The sequence below is a fragment of the Doryrhamphus excisus genome, chromosome 3, assembly GCF_030265055.1.
Source record: "Doryrhamphus excisus isolate RoL2022-K1 chromosome 3, RoL_Dexc_1.0, whole genome shotgun sequence".
Classification (NCBI taxonomy): Eukaryota; Metazoa; Chordata; class Actinopteri; order Syngnathiformes; family Syngnathidae; genus Doryrhamphus; species Doryrhamphus excisus.
The window spans coordinates 12,378,818-12,400,272 of NC_080468.1; the positions used below are offsets into that span (position 1 = coordinate 12,378,818).

Genomic DNA, 21,455 nt, shown 5'->3' on the forward strand with positions numbered 1-21,455 from the left:
GGGCCTGACGTAGCCTGCGGGCCGCAGTTTGCCCTCCCCTGTTACAACCATATCCTTATCTGACAGCGTCACTCATAACCTCGCATTATTATCTTGCGTTCTGTCAGGTGAGTATATTTCGTGATCATGCTTGAACAAATGTGTTTGTTTTTGTTTATAAACCGATCAGTTGTATTATCTGTGTTTGTACACAAAATATAGTTTTGTCTGGTCTGCCGTGATAATAAATCAGGCTATTGGAGGCAGAGATTTGTCCAAAATAAATATTCAAATGAAGATAGAAGTTGTCCCAATGATGCAAACATAACTGCGTCATTAAACGTACGTATACACTGGACGTCCAATAGCACAACCAATGTTTAAACTCCCGCTGACTTCTGATAAGAGACTGATTTTAACAATGCCTTGCTCATTAAATAGTCTATCAGTCAGGAAAAATGTTATGACTCCAACTTCTTAGTGTCTTTTGTATTCTTTTATTTTTCATTGTGTGACCCTCCCTGGTGTAGTGGTGCATTTTTTTTAAAGGATCACCAACACAATTCATAATAAAAACACTAAATCATTTCCAATTAGTATATTCCCGTAAAATGTAAATTGTGACTATTTCTTAACCAAGTCATTAATAACAGCAGTCAACTTGAAATTGGATAGGAAATAAATGATGTTTTTATTATTTTCACAACAGTTCCGATATGAATAGTTCTTCAGAATGTGAATAGATCTTCCCAGCATGCCTTGCGGCACTTGTTTTGTAATAAGTTGCTAATGTTACATGTTTATTATTCTTAGCCCCATTCCTTTGTACTACACCGTTTTCATCACTTTTGTATTGCAGAAATACGGAATATTTTTAGCAGAGCTTTTGCGGAAATGCTCATATTAGCAGTCCAGTTAAAATACCCCACAGTACCTTCATCTACAAAACCATGTTCCCTAACCCCAACCCTAATTTTGGGGAAACCTAACCGAAACTAAACGCAACTATTGTTGCATTGGTTAGGAATCGAACCCACATCACCTGCTTGGAAGGCAGCTATGCTACGAACTATATCACCAACACTGCTAGGAAAAGTATAGTAGTTTAATAATAATCAGGTGAGATCCTTTGGTCTTTCACTTAAAAACTAGGCAGGATATTTAACTGCTGCATTGGCTGGGAATCGAACCCAGGTCAACTGCTTGGAAGGCAGCTATGCTCACCACTATACCACCAATGCTGCTAAGAAATGTATTGTTTGACTAAATATCAGGTTAACTGATATGAGCTCCATTGGTCCTTGACTTAAAAACGAGGGAGGATATTTTACTGCTGCATTGGCTGGGAATCAAACCCATGCCAACTGCTTGGAAGGCAGCTTTTGCTATCCGCTGTTCCACCAAAATATGGATGTAACAGATGAACAAGATGAGAACGTGTGTATAACAATCATGAAAAAAATTTGATGGACATCCATACCCAGGTCAACTGCTTTGTTGGAAGCCATGTTTGGTACTGTACCACCTTTGCATTGGCTGGGAATCGAACCCAGGTCAACTGCTTGGAAGGCAGCTATGCTCACCACTATACCACCAATGCTGTGATGGATCATGTTATTTAACTAAAATATCAGGTCAATGCAAGATTGGCATTGGGAGGATATCAAACACATTCCACTCAGATTGAGGCATCGTGCGCTTATGCACGTGATAATAACTGATGTCATCTTTGAATATTAATTGTCTTTTTAACTGATATTAATTCAAATACAAATGTACTTTTTTTATACCCAAGTGATTTTAAGGTTAGGATAAAAAAAAATATGGCAAAAGGAACTCATTAAAAGAGCTTGTCTGGAAACGAGGTCTGACAGGTTTACTTTTATTGTCGGGCCTTTGGCGTCCCTCCGACATGAAAGACTTTCATTTCACCCATGAAAGACGAACTATTTGAAAGAGATAGCTTACTCGTTTTTCATTAGCTGGCTCAATGTTCAGCGCAGGCAGCTCACCTTTCCCATCAAAGGGGACCGAAGGAAGCATCTATGACAACAATCTGAGAAGTAATGACTTGACACATAAGAGCAGACTCAATGCTCTTTGCACTAAAGTCACATGTAGTCATGACTGAATAAGATGTCACAACTTTACTACGTCTGTCCATGGCATAAACACAACAGTCTAATGTTCATTGTTTTTTTTGTGAAGACATTGGTTAAGTGCTGAGATCTCACACTTGGTCATTTCATTATTCATTTTTCACCTTTGTTTGGTGGTCCTTGAATGCACCATTGTTGTGTGCTATGAGATGCAAAAGCTTGTTTGCAGGGAAGAGGAAAACTACGGTGATTGTCATTCCCATCATTCAAGAGGCAATGAATGATGGTTGTTGTATGTTCTATGTTACATACTCTATTCGGCACTGTGTAACTAGTCGTTAGCCCGAGGGTGGGATTGAACTCGGGTCTCGTAGCTGTGAGGCCGGTGCGCTAACCACTTGTCCCCCATACAAGTCAGTAAACATTTTTCTTTTTATTAGTGTGGCATATGAGAGTGTATGCAGGCACATGTGCTATAAAAAGCAGCATAAAGTAGAAATACCCAACAAGTTTTTCATCAAGCGTTGAGATTTCGCACTTTTTTGGCGGTCCTTAAACGAATCATTGTTGTGTGCTCTGAGACGCAAAAGCGTGTTTGGTTACCAAACACTTCCAGAGCCAAGCAGCCTCAGCCTTATACAACTGGATACACCATGAGTTGATGACTTCCTGGATGTCACCGCATTGGAAGAGTTCCTAGTGAATGTCAGCCGCAGGAGATGAATGATGAGTTCTCTGTCTCCTTCAGCAAAAATTTCCCTGAAATAAATTTCCCCACATGAAATGAGCATCTCTGACAAAAACAATAGAATTACCATAGCTGCAAGGCTGTGGTCATATTTCATAAAGGTAAAGCAGCAGCAGGGAATCATCTGCAAAACATTCCGTCATCAAACATTTGCCTGTGGATGGCTCAGTGTACTGATGCCAGGTAAAGAGGATTCTACCAAACATTCCCATTTATCACAACGTTGTATTCATCTGTGGTGTATTCCAAACAACTTGTACATAAGCAACTGAACAAAAAACAATTGTGGTACTTCATTTTTTGTTATGAATTTGTTCCAAAATGTCAAATGGAAACTGAACAATGCGAAAACCAAAACATTTTTTCCCGGAAGAAATGATGTAATGCAATTAATCAGGTCCTTACAACCAAAAATATTAAAAATATATATTTTTATAAAGAATAATAACCGTTTTACATGCAGAAAACAATGCTAAAATAATCATAAATGATGAACATTTATCATTCATTCATTCATTCATTTTCTACCGCTTTTCCTCACGAGGGTCGAGGGGGTGCTGGAGCCTATCCCAGTTGTCTTCGGGCGAAAGGCGGGGTATGGAATGTGTGAACTGTCAAAAAAAATGTTTTTTCTATTTTCTATTTTGACTTTATGCAACCAAAATAACATTATTTTTCCTCATAATATTAAAAGTTTTTCCTCATAAAATGATAACACCTTTACTTATTATACCACAACTTTTTTCTCTTAAAATTCATTCATTTTCTACCGCTTATCCTCACAAGGGTCGCGGGGGTGCTGGCGCCTATCCCAGCTGTCTTCGGGCAAGAGGCGGGGTACATCCTGGACTGGTGGCCAGCCAATCACAGGGCACATATAGACAAACAACCATTCACACTCACATTCATACCTATGGACAATTTGGAGTCGCCAATTAACCTAGCATGTTTTTGGAATGTGGGAGGAAACCGGAGTATCCGGAGAAAACCCACGCATGCACGGGGAGAACATGCAAACTCCACACAGAGATGCCCGAGGGTGGCATTGAACTAGCTGTGAGGTCTGCGAGCTAACCACGAGACTACCGTGCAGCCCAGAAATAATTATTGTTGTTGTGGTCTTGGAGATGAAAACAGGTTTCGACTGGCTAGACAACTGCCAGATAAAGAGGAGGACAGAGGAAAGAGAGACAGAGAGACCGACAACATGTGTGACAAAGGAATTATGACGCTGGTCAATTCCGACAGGGAAGAGGAAAACTACCGTGATTGTCATTCCCATCATTCAAGAGGCAATGAATGATGGTTGTTGTATGTTCTATGTTACATACTCTATTCGGCACTGTGTAACTAGTTAGCCCGAGGGTGGGATTGAACTCGGGTCTCGTAGCTGTGAGGCCGGTGCGCTAACCACTTGTCCCCCATACCAGTCAGTAAACATTTTTCTTTTTATTAGTGTGGCATATGAGAGTGTATGCAGGCACATGTGCTATAAAAAGCAGCATAAAGCAGAAATACCCAACATAGAAAAACAGCTGTTGTGACATAAGCTTCCTGCCATATAAAAAAAAGTAATACGTGTTTCGAATATCTAAAAATATAATGTATACAGCTTTTTAAGCATAACCTTTACTCGAGCTATACTTTTTACTCATTCCCACTGATGTGCCAAGTGATTTTCTTGAACTCTTTTGTCAAGCGTTGAGATTTCGCACTTTCTTGGCAGTCCTTCAACGCACCATAGTTGTGTGCTCTGAGAAACACAACAGCTTGTTTGGCTACCAAACACTTCCAGAGCCAAGCAGCCTCAAAACAAATGTTTTTGTCATCAAAAATTTCAAGCTCGCACTTTTTTTGACAGTCCTTAAACGCATCATAGTTGTGTGCTCTGAGAGACACAAAAGCTTGTTTGGCTACCAAACACTTCCAGAGCCAAGCAGCCTCAAAACAAATGTTTTTTGTTTTTTTTAAATCAAAAATCCAGTTTTTCGTCAAGCGTTGAGATTTCGCACTTTTTTTGGCAGTCCTTAAATGCATCATAGTTGTGTGCTCTGAGAGACACAAAAGCTTGTTTGGCTGCCAAACACTTCCAGAGCCAAGCGGCCTCAAAACAAATGTTTTTTTTTTTTTTTTTAATCAAAAATACAGTTTTTTGTCAAGCGTTGAGATTTCACACTTTTTTGGCAGTCCTTAAATGCATCATAGTTGTGTGCTCTGAGAAACACAAAAGCTTGTTTGGCTACCAAACACTTCCAGAGCCGAGCAGGCCTAAAACAAAAAGTAATTCATCAAGCGTTGAGATTTCGCACTTTGTTTGGCGGTCCTTAAACGCACCATAGTTGTATGCTCTGCAAGATGCAAAAGCTTGTTGGGCTACCAAAGCACATCCATAAATGGTTTTTTTTGTCAAGTGTTGAGAGTAATGCGATTACTGAGGATAGCTTGGTATAAATACATTTCCCCAAATAAGATTTTATCATTAATTATTCACCTCTATTTGGTGGTCCTTGAACGCACCATAGTTGTATGCTCTACGAGATGCAAAAGCTTGTTTTGCTACCAAAGCCAAGCAGCCTCAAAACAAATGTTTTTTCAAAACCAAAAATAAATAAAATAAATAAAAATAAAATAAAAATAAAATAAAAATAAAACAAAAAAAGAAAAATACAGACCTCACACTTTTTTTTGGCAGTCCTTAAATGCATCATAGTTGTGTGCTCTTAGAGACACAAAAGCTTGTTTGGCTACGAAACACTTCCATAGCCAAGCAGGCCTAAAACAAAAAGTCATTCGCCAAGCGTTGAGATTTCGAACTTTGTTTGGCGGTCCTTAAACGCACCATAGTTGTGTGCTATGCGAGATGCAAAAGCTTGTTTTGCTACCAAAGCCAAGCAGCCGTCAGAACAAAAAGTGATTTTCTCGAACATTTTGTCGATGATACCTGGAAGGAATATTGTTTTCCGTGACATCTTAGTATGGAAAGAAGAAATCTTTGCAATCAGGATCACATTTCCTTATCTTCACGCTCGAATAGCTGATGCATGGTTCAATATCTTCTCATAAGAGATGTAATTGAAAACCAGAAGTCACTGCGGAGCCCCCCTGAAGAAGAAGGGAAGTGCATCGTTAATAATCCCTCACGTACTTTCCAATGCAGATTTCATTCCGTGGCCGAACACCGACAAGCGGAAGTTAATTGTTGAAGTCGAGAATTGCCACTGGTTTAAAACTGAATCCTAATCATGGTATGCAACTACACACACACACACACACACACACACACACACACACACATATACACACACATACAACTTAACCTGAGGCTGCAGACCTCACAGACAAACAGGAGCTGAGTAAACATGGGCAATAGAATTTTAATTTGAGAGCCCCCCCACCCCGTCCCCCCTCCTCTGGAGTCTCCTACTGACACCATGATGAATGACTCTGTGTTCTCGCAGCGCTTGTCGATGTGTGCTGGTGTGTGCGAGCGCCTGCAAGGTTCAAGGCACAGAGGTTGTCACCCCTCAGAAAAAAACATCCCTCTCTCCCATTAAGCTGCCCGGGGATAATTAAAGCTAGTTTGAAGAGCGCCCGCGCTATCATTTATTTACTTGTTTGTCTCCAATGCTACACGAAAAAGCAAAGGGAATAAAAGGGTGGAAAACATAAAAGCTTCGGGATGGATTCTGCCAGGCGCCATATTCCGAACCACGCTCCACGTTAATGGAATATGAGAACGACAAGTTGTGCGCTTTTGTGTTTTGTATTGAACAACGCCCGCTATATATAATCATTTTTGCAACATTGATTAATTCATGTCGTATCTTCAAATGTATTTGTTGGAAGAGAAAGTCATCACCGATTTTATTTAACAAAAAAAAATGCAAGCTTAGCATTATAAACATCTTTCAAAACAGCGCTTTTATACACATAAACAATCAATTTAATTTCTACGCCTTTCTACGTCCGTCATAGTAACACTTGGTCACACAGTAATTAATCAGAAACTAACCTAAATTAAGCATTTTCAAGCATGAAAATAAAAATTAACAAACATAAAACAGAAGAAGCATTGTAATTATACATGTATTATTCTACATTGGCTGCTAGATGTCACTGTTTAGTGAGACAAAGGCCGGAATCAGTTTTATTGCAAGTTTAAATGAGACACTAAAACTGAACTCTGACCCTCTGACATGACTTCCTGTCTTCCACACATCTCTCCGACCGCCACTAGGGTCCGCTAGGGAACATATTTACTGTGACACACACCAATAGGAGTTTTATTCACATCCTAAATGGCGTAGTTATGCTTATTATGTCCACTATATTCATCATATGAGTGTTTGAGACAATAACCACCACAGGAAGTACGCATTTGCTTGTCTTTTTATGTGTATTATGGGTAATTTTTACTGATTAAATGTACTATATCGGCTAAGACATGTGTTATTTAATGTATAGAGGACTCTAATAATGTTAAAAAATTAGAAGATTGTAAACAGGTTTTCTATGTCATAACTATGAAAATATTCAATTTATTAATGGCGAATCCTACTAATTCCCGACTAATAATTGACACGACCATTAAAATGTCTTTTTTGTCTGCGAGTTTGATGTTTTGGATCATTTGCAGTAATGCACAATCACCGGAGGTATGATAAAATTTACAAAAATGACTAATAACATTAAAAATGTAATATTTTTCCATTAAAACTGTATTATAAATGTATTTTCTGTATGATTCTAACATGAAACTATGAAAATATTCAATTTATTAATGGCGAATCCTACTAATTCCCTACTAATAATTGACATGACCATTAAAATGTCTTTTTTGTCTGCGAGTTTGATGTTTTGGATCATTTGCAGTAATGCACAATCACCAGAGGTATGAGAAAATTTACAAAAATGACTAATAACATAAAAAATAATAATATTTCTCCATTAAAATTGTATTATAAATGTATTTTCTGTATGATTCCAATATGAAACTATGAAAATATTCAATTTATTAATGGCGAATCCTACTAATTCTCTACTAATAACTGACACGGCCATTAAAATGTCTCTTTTGTCTACTAATTTGATGTTTTGGATCATTTGTAGTGATGCACAGTCACCAGAGGTATGATAAAATTTACAAAAACGACTAATAACATAAAAAATGTAATATTTTTCCATTAAACTGTATTAGAAATGTATTTTCTGTATGATTCCAATATGAAACTATGAAAATATTCAATTTATTAATGGAGAATCCTACTAATTCCCTACTAATAATTGACACTGCCATTAAAATGTCTCTTTTGTCTACTAGTTTGATGTTTTAGATCATTTGCAGTGATTCACAGTCACATAGTAACATTTACAAAAATGACTAATAACATAAAAAAATGTAATATTTCTCCATTAAACTGTATTATAAAAATATTTTCTGTATGATTTCAATCGTTTTAAACATTTTCTTGAGTAAAAATCCCTAATTTCTTGGCTTAGTGTGTAAGACTCATGGCGCCTGCCAGTTTCTGTTTATCAGCATCTGTCCAATAATAAACATTTATTATACACCAGGACTTTCTACAGCCTGGGTAATGTCTTTCATGTAAGCGTGACATCATTACTCGGGTCATCAGATAATAAAATACATAGAAATGTCATATGGGAGGTTCCTGCCGGGTTGGGGGGAGGGGGGGGAAACTTTCCCACATGAAAGGAGCATCTCTGACAAAAAAAAAACATGGACACAAGGCTGCAGCCACATTTCACAAAGGCAAAGCAGCAGCAAATAATCTGCAAAACGTTCAATCACCAGCAATAGCACATCAAACGTGTTCCAGCGGATGGCTCAGTGTGATGAGCTTATAGAACCCGCTGAATTCCGATTGCATACGGCTTTTCTTCCTGGTTTGTGCCACCACACTGCTACGGAAGTAGTCAATTATCACAAAATTATTATTTTTTTCAAATTAAAGAGGAATATTTTTAGTTATGCCACTGGACTTTGCATTGACAAGGACAAAGATGGACGAAGAGGCCCCTGGAACCAAGAACTTTCACTCTCAAGAGAGTGCAAGTGAAAGTTAAGCTCATGTAGAAGTGACATTAATCACAACGCTGATTGTGCTATGTGAGTGTGTGTCAATGAGTAGTCAATGATCACAAAATGTAATTGTTTTCAAATTAAAGAGGAATATTTTGAGTTATGCCACTGGACTGAAGCTCATGTAGAGGTCACATTAATCACAACTCTGATTGTGCTATGTGAGTGTGTGTCAAGAAAGCCTTAAATGCTTTAATTCTATGAATTAGACTGAAAATGTACTGAGCTAATAGACTGAATTAAAGTTGTACTATTAAGATCTAACATAAAACATTTAAAATTAGGGATGGGGGGTGAAAAAACCAATATGCATTGCTGCACTGCCATAATTGTCTAAGATGTGATTGCCCAACTCTGATTGTGCTATGTGAGTGTGTGTCAATGAGTAGTCAATGATCACAAAATGTAATTGTTTTCAAATTAAAGAGGAATATTTTTAGTTATGCCACTGGACTGAAGCTCATGTAGAGGTCACATTAATCACAACTCTGATTGTGCTATGTGAGTGTGTGTCAAGAAAGCCTTAAATGCTTTGTTAATTCTACGAATTAGATTGAAAATGTACTGAGCTAATAGACTGAATTAAAGTTGTACAATTAAGATCTAACATAAAACATTTAAAATGAGGGATGGGGGGGGGTGAAATAACCCATTTGCATTGACACACTGCCATAATTGTCTAAGATGTGATTGCCCAACTCTGATTGTGCTATGTGAGTGTGTGTCAATGAGTAGTCAATGATCACTAAATGTAATTGTTTTCAAATTAAAGGGGAATATTTTGAGTTATGCCACTGGACTGAAGCTCATGTAGAGGTCACATTAATCACAAATCTGATTGTGCTATGTGAGTGTGTGTCAAGAAAGCCTTAAATGCTTTAATTCTATGAATTAGACTGAAAATATACTAATAGACTGAATTAAAGTTGTACAATTAAGATCTAACATAAAACATTTAAAATTAAGGATGGGGGGGGGGGGTGAAATAACCAATTTACATTGATGCACCGCCATAATTGTCTAAGATATGATTGCCCAAATGGGAAGAACTGCATTATGGATATAACCGAGAAATAAAACCACAACAGCATTTGAGTCAGAAAAGCAATTTTCCGTGATGTTTAGAGGAGTTGAACCTTTGGGGCATTTTGACCAAAGCATGTCCCAAACTTTTTTTGTGATGACACATGGGATCTGTTTTTATTTGTGTAAAAATCGCTAATGTCTCTCAAAAACTATCCGGCTTTATTACTTTTATGTCTAATTGTTCCGTTTATGCTTGTTTTGTCCTCTGTTGGATATAGGGTCGTCTCAATGCTGTCCGCCTCCAATTCTCATCTTGTGTTAGTGTGAGGGTAAACAAAACACAGGTGTCATGGCGGAGAGGGGTGGGGGGTTGGGGGGGGGTTGCCATCAGGATAACAAAGCTCTATACAAATTGGCACAGTTTGCCTAACGTGCAGATGTCATAAGCTTGGTGTCTTTTCTCCGGCCTTTGAGACTCCAGGCTAGTTGCTATGTATCATAATATGTTACTGCTCCCATGCAGTAAACAGCAAAAATGGAAATTTCTGCAGTAAAAAAGTTTGAATCTAACAAAAAAAGTCGTAATATTATGAGAAACATATCAAATAAAGTTAGGAAAATTAGGCTGGGGAGAAAGAGAAAGTTCCATTCACTCATTTTCTACCACTTATCCTCACGAGGGTGGCGGGTATATGCTGGAGCCTATCCCAGCTGACTTCAAGCGAGAGGTGGGGTACACCCTGGACTGGTAACCAGCCAATCACAGGGCACATATAGACAAACAATCGGGGAGAAAGACCGTGTTTCTCTTCTCGGAGGTAACTCATTTCAGCCGCTAGTATCCATAATCTCGTTCCTTCTTGTTCACGATCCAAAGGTCATGACCATAGGTGAGGGTGGGAACATCGATGGAGATGACGGTCCGGTACAGCGACCGCGACCGCAGAGTCAAAATATTAAGAGAAAAAAAAAATGTATTCGAATGGGGAAAAAAAACAATAATAATATTATAAGGGATATAATATTGTAATAATGCAATTTTATAATGTAAATAATGTAAAATAATGTAATTTTAGTAGCTTAGAGTTGAAAAATTATAACCATTAAAATATTATAATATATATTATAAATTAATAATTATTAAAATATTATAAGAAATAAATATGAAATATTTCATAAAATATAAAATAAATTATAAAATATAATGAGAAACTCAAACAACAAAATTAAGTTGTCGCGACTGCAGAGTCAAAATATTAAGAGAAAAAAAAGTATTCAAATGGGGAAAAAACAATAATAATATTATAAGGGATATAATAATGTAATAATGTAATTTTATAATGTAAATCATGTAAAATAATGTAACTTTAGTGCTATTATAAATTAATTATTATTAAAATATTATAAGAAATAAATATGAAATATTTCATAAAATATAAAATAAATTATAAAATATTATGAGAAACACAAACAACAAAATTAAGTTATATTTTTTTTTGAAAAAAAAAATGGGTTTGAAAAAAGTTATAATACAGGAATAAAGTCATAATATTACAAGAAAAGAATATTCTGAAGACTATTTAAGATGAAAGTTTAAATATTTGGAAAATAACAGCAAAAATAGAGCAGGAAAAAAGGACCCAAAAGCCAAGTTCTTACCCATACAGTAATATGCCCATGCAGTAATATGATATTTTAATATAAAATATCAAAGTGGCCCTTTGCCCTTTCATTTTTTATGTGGCTCACGGTGGAATTATTATTTTTTTATTAATTAGAATTATCTCTAAGAAAATTATATTATTCTACAGGACCAAACTGACAACAATTTCTTATTATAGTTATTTAGTTATTTATATTTCTTTTTCTATGAATTAACTTTCCCCCCCAAAAATGTCTGTCCTTTAACTCAGTAGATATTGACATGGCCAGATAATTGGACATTCAATGGTCCAATCAGCATCGGTCTCGTCACCAAACCCACAGATTAAAGGTCACAATGAGGTATAGGTGTTAAGGGAGCTGGGGGGAGATGGCTCAGTGTCGTTCCTATCGGCTTTTCTATCGATTTTGCTGACATGACGTAAGCACATAACAACATGGCACAGAAACTCATTTTCAAAGCCATTACTGTACACTGAAGAAAAACAAATATTATAAAAAAAAGTAACACATGCTCCCACATTTAGATCGGTTTGCTTGTTTAATTTGACATAGCAGAATATAGGTGTCTCGTCTCAAATGGTGGGGGCATCAATATTGGACAGTTATGGGGGTGTTCCAGTATGGCCGTGTGTTGTGTTGTTGCTCCCAAGGCAAACCATTACCGCTGCTCCATGCATCCCTCACTCCAGGGAGAACTGCCACCAATTAAAACAAATCCGGAATTATGGGAGTAGCTCCCGGGGAGGAGCATGTATGGACACCAACCCCTGACAGGTACACGAAGGTACATCAGGTTCTGTATATATATATATATATATGTATATATTAAATATGTGCATATTATGCAAGAAATCTATAAGAAGAGGAGAAGTTGTGCACACTTTTTTGCAGCACCTGTGCTAGCTGTTTAGGAAAAAGGTACACAATTGACACACGGGAGGGTGGGGAACATGAAGTGGGACGTCAAGCCTGAAGCAATTTACATTGTTATTTATAAATAGCTCTCCGTGTGCATTTTCAGGGATCATGTTGCTGTCATTCTCCGTGTGACAGTGAGTAATGGGCTCCACTCACGTCTGCATTTCATTGGCTGCAGCGGGCCTACTGTATATGTACGTATATTGTTACTGCTGTTATGTCGCTTGAAGAGTCGGTTGAAGCAGTCATTTCAATTAAATAAATGGAGGGGGGGGGGCGTTTGGAAAGGTTGGAACCTTGCACAATAGCAGCTTGCTTGCAATAAAAATTGATAGACCGGTAAAAATGTCTACTTTTGTCACATGACTCGCTCCTCCCCCCTACGAACCGTCCTGTTGGCTTGATATTGATGTTCCGATTTCGGATCAACATTTGCAATTAAATTGACTGTTGGCCATTATATTCAGCTCTAGAATTTCTCAAATATTGATTAAATTCATCACAGTTTTCAAATCAATTAATCATGATTAATGATCATTTGCAACCTTGTATGAAATTTTAACTTTGTGGAAAAGTGATTTCCCCCTAAAGCTAATAACTGGTTGGGCCACCCTTAGCAGCAACAACTGCAATCAAGCATTTGTGATAACTTCCAATGAGTCTCTTACAGCTTGCATGGCAGTTGATAGACCAGTAAAAATTTCTACTTTTGTCACATGACTCGCTCCTCCCCCCTACGAACCGTCCTGTTGGCTTGATATTGATGTTCCGATTTCGGATCAACATTTGCAATAAAATTTACTGTTGGAATTATTACATTATATTCAGCTCTATAATCTCTCAGTACAAGTATTGATTAAATTCATCACAGTTTTCAAATCAATTAATCATAATTAATCATCATTTGCAACTTTGTATGAAATTTTAACTTTGTGGAAAAGTGATTCCCCCCTAAAGCTAATAACTGGTTGGGCCACCCTTAGCAGCAACAACTGCAATCAAGCGTTTGTGATAACTTGCAATGAGTCTCTTACAGCTTGCATGGCAGTTGATAGGACTGTAAAAATGTCTACTTTTGTCACATGACTCGCTCCTCCCCCTCCGGACCGTCCTACTCGCTTGATGTTGATGTTCCGATTTCGGATCAACATTTGCAATAAAATTGACTGTTGGAATCATTACATTATATTCAGCTCTAGAATCCTCCCCTTCTCTCAGTACAAATTTTGTACTATATTGATATAGTTTTAATCAATATTGATTAAATTCATCACAGTTTTCAAATCAATTAATCATGATTAATCATTGTTTGCAACTTTGTGTGAAATTTGCCCGTTTTAACTTTGTGGAAAGGTGGTTGCGCCCTAAAGCTAAGAAGTGGTTGGGCCACCCTTAGCAGCAACAACTGCAATCAAGCGTTTGTGATAACTTGCAATGAGTCTCTTACAGGTTGCATGGCAGTTGATAGGCCCGTAAAAATGTCTACTTTTGTCACATGACTCGCTTCTCCCCCTTGCTCGCTTGATGTTGATGGTCTGATTTTGGATCAACATTTGCAATAAAATTGACTGTTGGAATATATTCAGCTCTAGAATCTCTCAGTACAAATATTGATTAAATTAATCAGTTTACAAATCAGTTAATCATGATTCATGATCATTTGCAACCTTGTATGAAATTTTAACTGTGGAAAAGTGATTTCCCCCTAAAGCTAATAACTGGTTGGGCCAGCAACAACTACAATCAAGCATTTGTGATAATTTGCAATGAGTCTCTTACAGCTTGCATGGCAGTTGATAGGCCCGTAAAAATGTCTACTTTTGTCACATGACTCGCTCCTCCCTCTTCCGAACCGTGCTGCTTGCTTGATGTTGATGGTCCGATTTCGGATCAACATTTGCAATAAAATTGACTGTTGGAATTATTACATTATATTCAGGTCTAGAATTATCCCCTTCTCTCAGTACAAATATTGATTAAATTAATCACAGTTTTCTTATGGTGGAGTCATGAACACGGACCTTAACTGAGGCCTGCAGTTCTTTGGAAGTTGTTGTGGGGTCTTTTGTGACCTCTTGGGTGAGTCATCACTGCACACTTGGGGTCATTTTGGTTGGCGGTTCCACTGCTCTCACTGTGGTTTGCTGGGGCCCTGAAGGCTTTCTAACCTTTTCCACACTGAAAGATCACAATTAATTTTAGCTAAGTTAGGACAATCACTTTTTCACACAGGGTCATGTGGATTTGAATTTTATATATATTACCTCAAAAACATTTTGCCAGATTTTGTCTCTTGCTACATCCTTTCACCACACCAACTCATTTTGAACTTCCTTTCATGTGTGAAAAGTCGACACCTGCCCACACTGATTTTGCTCTCACCTACACTGAAAGCCTGTACTGAGTCATTGTTACATACATCCATTCTCTGTCATCTATTTTGGAGGCAGTGGTCCCAAGATGTAATCATCTCTGGAGCTTGACCAGATTGACCAGCCTGGTGAATTATGAGGAAGCTGTCAACATCTGTGGAATGTTATTTTATACACAAAACAAACACACAGAAAACTACTCCAAGTGCATACAGTATATAGTACCTGTGAAAAAAAAAGTAAATGTAATTTGAAACACTGCTGAAATCCACAATAAAGTATTCCGTTTACCTAATGCAAAAGGACACATATCTTTACAAATGAGGAAAAAAGCCTAAACATCAGGAAAAAAAAGACACTTAGACAAAACACAAGATTACAGGATTTATTCACGTCATGAGAAAAGAGTCAAGGCTACCAATACGCGTGACAACAGAAACAAAAATCAAGCCCTGATATACCTGAAGTTTAATGAATGCGGGGAGGAATAATGAATGCAGATTTGCTGGCTTTTATTCCGTGCGCGAGGCTGAGTGAATGGATTGATGAATGTGAAAATGATTTGTATTCATTGTGTTTCAAGTATATTTAAACGGTAATAACCCATCGCTGGCCTGTAGATTGTGTGTTCTTTTCACGTCAAAAACAACAGAAGGGTCCTTTGCATGGTACTGGTGCCTTTTTACTTCACAAAGAAGTAAATTTGGATAATATAACATTTCAGTTCTTTCATCAAAAGAACATAGAATACAAGTTGATTAGATGAGTTGCAACAGTAACAGGCAAATATGTTTTCAATACAAAAATACCTTTTGTAAATGATCAATGTGAAAACTAATTATAATGCTACCGACAGGACATAGGTTTTGGCCCTATCAGAGGTTATATTCTTTGTTTCTTTTTAGACCGTACCACTCTAGTTTTCCGTTTTTTTTTCATTTTGTACTGCTCATTCTGGAGATTAAGTCTATTGATTTTGAGAATGAGGCGGAATAAATGCTGAACTGGTGGCATTCTGGGTGCCCTGAAATTATATTTTTCCGATTTGTGGGAAAATCTGATAGCAGTGGACGCGTAAACTGCTACTCTATGAAAATGACATCTCCGCCCCTGTCATGTGACCAGAAGTCAGCACTGTCAACACGCCAATGTGATGTATTCTGGCCAGCATGACCTCAGTGGACATTCTTCTGATTTATGATCTTATCCTCCAAAATGACTCGCAGAAGTGATTCCAAGGCATGAACTGTGGAAGCAGAAGATGATGGACTTTATGCTGATGTATTCTTTCTGTGTGGAATTGCATAATTTTCACCCAGGGAGCCATTCCTGTCTGGATGCGACTATTTACTAATCCGACACAATGTGGACACCATTTTTTTTCAGGGTTTTAGAAGACATTTCGCCTCCCATCCAAGCATTCTTCATCTTTTCACATTAAAGCCATTTCTCAGCATTTGGGACTCCAGCTAACCACAGTGAGAGCCATTAGCCACAAATGTCAAAAACATGGATCAACCTTTCTAGAGTCTTTAGCTGGCCAGCCAAAATGACACCTACACCGCAGCCGTCCAAAAGGTCCAAGGGGTCACAAAAGACCCCACAACAACATCCAAAGAACTGCAGGCCTACTTGACTCAATTAAGGTCAGAATTCATGACTCCATCAATGAGCAAAAACGGCCTGAATGGCAGAGTTCCAAGGCCAAGACCCAAGACCTTTGGGAAAATACTCTGACGAGACAAAAGTTGAACTATTGGGAAGGTGTGGCGTAAAAGTAAAAAAAACAACATCATACCAACAGTAAAATATGGTGGTGGTAGTGTGATGGTCTTGGGCTTGTTTGCTGCTTCAGGACTTGGAAGACTTGCTTTGATAAATGGACCCATTAATTTTGCTGTATACCAAGAAATCCTGAAGGAGAATTTTGGTGAACTCAATTTGAAACCAACTTGGGTTCTTCAGCAGGACAATGATCCAAAACACACTAGCAAGTCCACCTCTGAATGGCTGAAGAAAAACCAAATGAAGACTTTGGAGTGGCCTAGTCAAAGTCCTGATCTGAATCCTATTGAGATGCTGTGGCATGACCTGAAAAGTAAAATATGGTGGTGGTAGTGTGATGGTCTGGGGCTGTTTTGCTGCTTCAGGACCTGGAAGACTTGCTGTGATAAATGGAGGCATGAATTCTCCTGAAGGAGAATGTCCGGCCATCTGTTGGTGACCTCAAGGTGAAACCAACTTGGGTTCTTCAGAAGAACAATGATCCAAAACACACCAGCAAGTCCACCAAACCAAATGAAGACTTTGGAGTGGCTTAGTCAAAGTCCTGACTTGAATCCTGTTGATCTTAAAAAGGTACTTCATGCTGGAAAAGCCTCCAATGTGGCTGAATGACAACAATTCTGCAAAGATGAGTGGGCCAAAATTCCTCCACAGCGCTGTAAGAGACTCATTGCAAGTTATCACAAACACTTGATTGCAGTTGTTGCTGCTAAGAATGGCCCAAGCTTTAGGGGGAAATCACTTTTTCACACAAATCTTTAAGTTTTTTCATCTCCCATAACAATATTTTTCATTTAAAAACTACATTTTGTGTTCATATTTAAATTAGTTTGACGATCTAAAACATTTAAGTGTGACATTCATCCACACCACTGTATATAGTACATGAATCTACAAATAATATGAATAAAAAAAACAAAACACCACCATCTGTGTATGCACCATAACCTTGGAGCGATCAGATTGAGTAAAGTGTTTTATGCTTTTTTTTTTTTCCTTTAATTTTTCAACCACTTGTCTACACAGTTGGGCTCCCTGAAGGCTGCCATTAGCACAGAAAATACTTCTAAACTAAATTATCTGACTTCACGTCTCTGTGGCATTCATGCATCACGTATCAACACCCCCCGCCCCCCACCTCCCCCCAATCCACATCAACAGCAGCAATGAGTCTCTTTAACAGATTTGATTTTTCAAGCCCACATGGTTTGTACTGGTAAATTGCATGGGGCTGACAAGGTATCAATATACTGTGGATGGATGGTGCGCAGCACAAACACACACACGCACACACGTATTGATTAGTACTCAAGTAAAATGATAAATTTGTTCTTGGCCATGTGACATCTCATCTGGTATTCAAAAATGCTTTGCAAAACAATTGCATTGATTTTGTGATTTAACATACAAGAGAGACATTCGTCCAGCAGTCAGCCAGCAATCCACTTTATGATATGATGTAATGTAATGCTGTAAAACAATGAATATGATCATTAGTACAGCACTGTTAGCACATGATGTGTGTTTTTTAGCACATTATGAGCATTGAAAAAACTCATTACAAGCTTGTCAATCCATTGGAAATTGCAGGCGGTCATTACTCAATATAACAGTATAAATTCATGATATCATTTTACAAACAACACTAAATTCATCACACTGAAACTTAACATATACCTAATAAATATACAAACAATGCATTTCATCAGAGCAAGCATTTCAATGGAAGACCAGTAGCATAGAAAATAAATAGATGATGCTCTGTCCACCAGAGAGAGCCATAGGAGCCCATAGGGAGGCTGACGTCAATGGAGCACCCCAATTAATGCATTGCTCAGACGCATTATGGGGACTCGTATTGTTTATATATTTATCAGGTACACCATTTGAGTGTTAAGTTGTTGTCTGATGAGTTTAGGGTTCTTTGTAATGTGTCAGATTACAATGTGAGACTGTTATTGTTACGGTTATTGTTCTATATATTGACCTGCTGTGATTTACAATGTGTTGACAAACTACCACTTCCTCACTACCTCACAATCGGCACAGTATTTCAACAAATTGTAATGGTTTTGAAGTAAAGGAGCTGACACAATATTAGAAGTTAACCATGAATTAGCTACACTGCTGTTAATTTACGGTAATATATTTAAAAATATATCAAAGATGTTTCATTGTGTGATTTATGTTTTTAAATGTGCAGGATTAGGGGGATTTCAATGGAAGACCATCAGCATAAAAAATGGATAGACGATGCTCTGTCCACCAGAGAGAGCCAAAGGAGCCCATAGGGAGGCTGACGTCAGTGCAGCACCCCAATGAATGCATTGCTCAGACGCATTATAGGAAAACTTAAACTCATATTGGTTAAATATTTATCATGTACACCTTTTGAGTGTTACGTTGTTTTCTGATGAGTTTAGTGTTTTTTGTAATGTATCAGATTACAATGTGAGACTGTTATATTGTTACACTGTGAGTATTCCTGTTCTATGTAATGACCGGCTGTGATTTACAATGTGTTGGCAAACTACCACTTCCTCACTACCTCACAATCGGCACAGTATTTCAACAAATTGTAATGGTTTTGAAGTAAAGGGGCTGGGATTTCAAAGGAAGATCGTCAGCATAGAAAATGGATAGATGATGCTCTGTCCATCAGAGAGAGCCAGAGGAGCCCATAGGGAGGCTGACGTCAGTGCAGCGCCCTATTGAATGCATTGCTCAGACGCATTATGGGAAAACTTAAACTCGTATTGGTTATATATTTATCAGGTACATCTTTTGAGTGTTAAGTTGTTGTCTGATGAATTTAGGGTTCTTTGTAATGTGTCAGATTACAATGTGAGACTGTTATATTTTTATTGTTCTATATAATGACCTGCTGTGATTTACAATGTGTTGACAAACTACCACTTCCTCACTACCTCACAATCGGCACAGTATTTAAACAAATTGTAGTGGTTTTGATGTAAAGGGACTGGCACAATATTAGAAGTTAGCCGCTGTTAATTTACGGTAATATATTTAAGAATATATCAAAGATGTTTCATTGTGTGATTTGTTTTTAAATGTGCAGGATTGAAGGTACATGACTTTCTGTCAGATATCTGAAAGGGTACGCAACTGTGAAAAGTTTGGGATCCACTGCTCAATAAGCTGAACATATGCGAGGGCAGGGGTAATTTAAATTTAGAAGCTAGCTATCTTGTTTATGTATGGAGTCAGCAGGGACACACCCAGGAGTGAAAAAAAAATAACCCCTCAAAAGGATCTTTGAAGCCCCATACAAGAAAGGTCAGTGGCTTAAATCATTAACCGGTTGCCAAACAGGCATGATAATGTTCTTTTAGTCGGTGCCGGCCAATGATGTGTTGTGTGCACGGATAGAGGATGTCAATGTACGCACTAAAGTGATGAGAAAGGGCAGTTACTTGGTGGGGGGGTGGGCGCCGCGCTCTCCACGTGAGGTGTTTGTCTAGTACATGTCACCTTAGCTATAATTTCTGTCCCACCACACGACATACAGGTCATGCACAGCAGGGTGCGGTCGAGCCATATTCCACGGGGGGTTCACGAGTGTGTCTCCTTTATAAACTTTATAACGCACTCCTCATCAGATGTGAATTAATCAACTGACATATTTGGACGAGTCTCACCTCAATTTATCATTTTCATGAGCAATCTGAATAAAAGTTTCACAAACAGTAACTTTTCCTCCTTTTTCTTAACGGCAGAACTCATTATTTCTACTTAAATAATGCATTAATATTGTTAGTGTTCCGTTTGGTGCTGATCCAGAATTAGCATTCTGGGTTTCCATGTTTTTGGCTTGAGATGGTGGTTGACTGGCTCCAGACTTAACCATAATCAGTGAATTTCTGCAAAGTAGGATATGTAAGTGGAACATCTTTGTAGTTAGAGCATAAACAACCTGTTCATGACCTTCTAAATACAGTTTTTAACATTAAAAAAGCCTTAAAGACATGAACTAACACCCTCGACGCACAGATGTTAGCATTTGGAGAGTTCCTTGTTGTTGTTTTTTTTTTCAGGCACTCTATTGTGTCATCAGTGGAACATTACTGACACCTAGTGAACAGTGTAGAATACTACATACTACAATATGTCTTTCAATGCGTTTTTTTGAATGTCTTGTATTTTTATTTTTGTTTATTTTGTCATTTTTATGCTTGAGAAGACTTTATTTAGGACAAAATATGTACATTTTGCTTAAACGTGTATATTTGTGGACTAAATTTGAACAAAGGACGACTATTCACAACAAACAACCATTCACAATTAGACATGGATTCCTAAGTCTCCAATTATATGGTGCTTGATTTTGGGTTATAGGAGGAAATATCTAGCCACGTTTACATGAGGAGTTTTTCCTCTTTCCGAATGGAATCTTTCCGAATGACTTTTCTGAAAGCAATGGTATACATGGAAAGGAGTATTCCAATCTCTGGTCTACATGCGCCGCTATAATCAACCAGAATAGTCAATGGGGCATGCGTAGTAAAGCGTAAACACCAACATCACGTGATACCGACTTCCTCCAATTTTTCTTTCACTTGTTGGAATAACTCCGTATTGCCAGTTTTTCCGTTTGTTCCAGTCTTGAAATTTAGTTTGGATCAAAAACAAACTTTCCACAGCAGTCCGGTGCCGATTGCTTGCCTCCATTTTTTAAACTGAAGAACGTCTCGAGCTGCGTGTTACGTCAAGAACACACCCGGGATAGATTTAAACAGGAA

General features: G+C 37.8%; 2 non-coding genes across 2 annotated transcripts; both read right to left on the reverse strand.

Moving 5' to 3' along the window:
- Positions 1-1,148: 1,148 nt before the first annotated feature.
- Positions 1,149-1,220, reverse strand: trnag-ucc (transfer RNA glycine (anticodon UCC)). The gene has a single exon. It is a non-coding gene; the product is annotated as a tRNA-Gly (tRNA).
- Positions 1,221-1,507: 287 nt separating this feature from the next.
- Positions 1,508-1,579, reverse strand: trnag-ucc (transfer RNA glycine (anticodon UCC)). Its single transcript has one exon. It is a non-coding gene; the product is annotated as a tRNA-Gly (tRNA).
- Positions 1,580-21,455: the final 19,876 nt, after the last annotated feature.